The following is a 3655-nucleotide window of genomic DNA, read 5'->3' as shown; positions in this document are numbered from 1 at the left end:
AGGCCGGTAACCAGTTTATCTTGCCGCCTTTCTGTCGCTTGAGCGGAGGCTGCCCATCCGGCTGCTGGGCTTCAATGGTCGCGACCTGCCGGCTGCGGGGACTTGCGCTTGTGGTCGCCCTATGGTTGTCGCCGGGTGGCGTCTCCCGCCGGAGTCCTTGGAGTTTGCGGGGCCACTTTGCCAGTTGTGCTGACTTGAATCTCCGTCTTCATGGAGGAGTCGGCCGTGGCGTACTTGTCCGCTATGATCACCAGCTCGTCGAGGGTTTCCGGCTCGTCGCAGAGGAGCTTGTGCTTGAGGAGGGTTCCTTCTCTACACCCGGCCTTGAAGTACTCGATGGCCTGCACCTTGTGCACGCCCTCGCAGGAGTTCCGGAGCTCAGCCCAACGCGTGAGGTAGTCGCGAGTCGACTCGTCGGGGCCTTGCACACACAAGGAGAGCTGACGAGGCTTGGGAGGACGCTTGTACGTGCTGGTGAAGTTGCGGACGAATGCTTCGGTGAAGTCGACCCAGCTGTTGATGCTGTGGGGCCTCAGGCTGTTCAGCCATGTCCGGGCCGTGCCCTGAAGCATGAGCGGAACGTACTTTACGGCAACACGCTTGTTGCCGTTGGCTATGCTGACAGCCGTGGAGTAGTCGACCAGCCAGTCTTCCGGCTTCACGGAGCCGGTATACTTGGGCGTGTCCCTTGGAAGCGTGAACCCTCTGGGAAAGGGCTCATCTCGAATGTGGGGCCCGAAACAAGGCGGACCCAGCTCATCTTCTTCTTCCAGCGCCAGGGATCGGTGTAGTCGGTCGATCCGGTGGCGGGCGTCATTCTCTCCAACTCCTTCTCGGCGGCCAAGGAGGTCACCGAGAGTCGGATGGTCCACAGGCGGCGGGGAGACTCGCCTCTCCTTGCGGGGAGGGGGAGGCGGACAGTCATCCCGTTGTTCCACTGCCCTTGGGCGGCCATCTCGGTCGCGCTCTATGGTAATGCGAGTCCGACTGTGGCTGACAGCCGGCTCCTTGTCTCTTCTTCCTCGGGCGCCGCCAGTCGGCATCCGAGACGTCGCGCCTTGATCTCGGTGAAGGTCGCCGTTTGGCCGCTGCGGTGCCTCCGTGCGGCAGCCGGCCTCGTTCTGCGCGGTGGCCGCATCGAGGAGCCGCTGGACTCGCTCCATCATGAGGCGGCGCTCTTCGCCCTCGAAATTGTCCAGCTCATCCGCCGCTGCCTGGGAGGCTCGGATGTTCTCCGCCGGTGTAGCGTACACGGGGCGGCTTGCCCCAAATAGGTTGGCGATGGCTACGCCGCGCTGCTGGACCGCGCCAAGGCGGCTAGGCCCTGACGGGGCCGGCAAGCCGCCAACGGCGCGATCCATCTCCCGCTGGTAGGCTTCTGACAAGAGTCTCATGCTGGCCAGCTTCTTCGCGCCTTCAACGAGCTGAAGGCGGTGCGCCTCCAACGTCTCATGCAGTTAGGTCTTGTCGCGCCGCGCCGAGCGAGTCATGCGCTCCTCCGCCGGGGAGCTCGCCATGGCTGATGACGAGCACCTCGATGACGGTGCTCCCGTCGCTCTCTGCACGAGGGAGAGGTTCATCGTAGACCACCACATTGGTGGGGAATGCGTCGAGCGACGCGGTGTCGGAGTCGACCAGCATCGGGTCAATGGAGCCTACGGACTCCAAGTCTATGGCAGGCTCGCCGGAAACGTGGAGTTGATCAAGGAGGCCCACGAGGAGGTTCTCGGGGCCGCCCGTGCCTGCGTTGGATGCAGGTTCGTCGGAGAGGCGGACCTCGCCAACAAGTTCGGCCAGGCAGCTGTCTGCGCAGGCGATCTCAACGCCACTTAGCGCGTCGGCGCAAACTCCGTCTGGCGTGCCTGGCTGGCTGCGCTCGCCAAGGAGGAAGAGGGTTCCCTTCCAAAACAGGTCTCCGGACGGTGGTGCACCGTGCCCCACGGTGGGCGCCAAATGTCGGGGTTGGGTGTGACATATGCCAAAGGATGGCTTATCATGGTGGGGGCGAGTAGAACGTCGCCGGTGCCTGGAAACGGGATGAGGCGAAGACATGCACGCCGGCGAATCTTACCCAGCTTCAGGGCTCTCCGGGGAGATAATACCCCTACTGCTACTCTGCGGGGTCTCCGCATGATCACTATGGCAAAGTGTTTACACGGTTGCTCCTTGAGCTGTTTCTTGATGGCAGGAGAGGGCAAGGCTAGCTCTCTCCCTTTTATCTAATATGGTCTAGAGCTACTGGGTTCCAACCCTTTGCATGGGTGCCCTGGGGGGTTTATACTGGCCAACCCCCCAAGGGGTACAATGGTAATCCGGCTGGACGCGGGCCCAGCCATCAGTGCCTCTGGCCTCCGTCTTCTCCGCTGACTGCTGGGGCCCGCCGACTGGTGGGCCCCGCCGACCGGTCTGGTACGGGGCCGACAAGCCGTGTCCACCGCGGGCAGGTCTTGCCGGCTGCTGATTACTGTAGCCGTCCTTCTGATAACGCAGGCTTGATCATGAGGTCATGGCAACAGCCCCGTCGCCCGGCGGGCGATCACTATCGCCACTCCCCATCACATCTTGATTAATGGTGCGTGGGCCCCAGGGGAGGGCTCGGCCGACTCCCGACGGGTCCGACTGGTGGTCCTCCTGCCGTCTCCTGAGGTCTCACTGACTGGTGGGGCCTGCTGCCTCTAGGCCGTATAGACAAGCCATCGTGGGTGCAGGATTCGGCCCTGCGGTGCTGATGTCAGGGCCGGCATGGCAACAGTGCCACGCCACACGGAGATCTTCCAGGGTACGGCGTGCTGTGGCTATGCCTGCGCTTGGTAAGGGGCGGGGGTGGGCTTCGCCATAGCCACGCCCCCGCCCCGTCCCCTTTGATGAGGTCATGGGGTTTGTTGGAGTCGCAGGCCGACTCCCCAAAGCCAGCTTCTCTGGTCATCGCCAGTCGAGAGTCGGCTTTCCCTGAAGTCGTCCCTGGGACTCGGCCGCGAGCGGGCAGTCGGCCGTCTTGCCGTCGACTCCTCAGAAGGCGGCTCTTCGTCCAGGGGTCTTGAGGGGCGCAGCCTGCCCTGATGTCTTGAAAGGTTCTGGGGCTTGGGTTGGCCTACCCGTGGCCCATTACTCCGACAATGGGCTCTTGGTTAAATCAAAAATAATGCATATGGGAGCCACTTCAACATTTTCATCATGGTCTTCTCCTCTCGACCCCCAAAGAAAAGAAAAGAAACAAAACTATTTACACGGGAAAGCTCCCGACAAACAAAAGAAGAACGAGAAATATTTTTTGGTTTTCTTTTAATTATTCCTACTACAGGCATGGGAAGTAAACTAGCTAAAAGCTACAACTAATTTTTTGGTTTTTATTAAGGTCTTTCAAACACACAAGAAGAAGGCTTAAAAGGAAAATAAACTAGCATGGATAGTACAATGAAAAATTATGAGCACCGACAACTGGCATGAGTGTGTGAACATGAATGTAATGTCGGTGAGAGATACGTACTCCCCCAAGCTTAGGCTTTTGGCCTAAGTTGGTCTAGGGCCATGGCTCAAAGTGACCCTCTCCGGTGTGTGGAGGAGTGTCATCTGGGTGCCACTGGTTGGCGATCTCCTCCAGATTCCACTGATAAACAGACTGTCGATAAGGGTCAAGTGGTGGTTCTGGCTTAGG

This window comes from Triticum urartu, chromosome 7A (assembly GCF_056163025.1).
Source record: "Triticum urartu cultivar PI428250 chromosome 7A, HENAU_Tu73, whole genome shotgun sequence".
Lineage (NCBI taxonomy): Eukaryota > Viridiplantae > Streptophyta > Magnoliopsida > Poales > Poaceae > Triticum > Triticum urartu.
Note: the sequence above shows the minus strand (reverse complement) of the source record.